The sequence below is a fragment of the Atractosteus spatula genome, chromosome 12 (assembly GCF_055471065.1).
Source record: "Atractosteus spatula isolate fAtrSpa1 chromosome 12, fAtrSpa1.hap1, whole genome shotgun sequence".
Taxonomy (NCBI): Eukaryota; Metazoa; Chordata; class Actinopteri; order Semionotiformes; family Lepisosteidae; genus Atractosteus; species Atractosteus spatula.
This window is the reverse complement of record NC_142717.1, coordinates 29,948,562-29,948,995: the sequence shown is the minus strand read 5'-3', so window position 1 is coordinate 29,948,995 and position 434 is coordinate 29,948,562.

The window sequence follows — 434 nt, the reverse complement described above, 5'->3', positions numbered from 1 at the left end:
GATGTGCAGGCATTCCAATTAATATTATTTGTTTTAATAATAGCTCTGTTCTTTTAAATCATATTCTCAAAACAAGCGCAGCACATGAATGAAGTCTGGTCCCCGTTTTACGATCCTGTCTTTCTTTTTGCTGTTAAGTCCCGCCTTCACCTCGAAGTTAGCATAAATAGCACTTTTGCAATATGCTTGTCCAACTAGCAGCATTGGTGCTCTCATCTGAATCAAACAGACCTGGCGGGCTTAACCTAGGGAGAGTAAAAGGCGAAGAAACTCCACTCCAAGTGCAAATTATTTATTCGTTTTAGCTGAAGAAAAGCTTAAAACTTAAACTTGGCAAACTAATGAAAGGCATAAACCACTGAAATAAAGAATGTGGGACCGAAGAGGGTAAAAGCAAAGTTATTTTGTGCTGTGGATTTGAAAGGCAGTTTAAC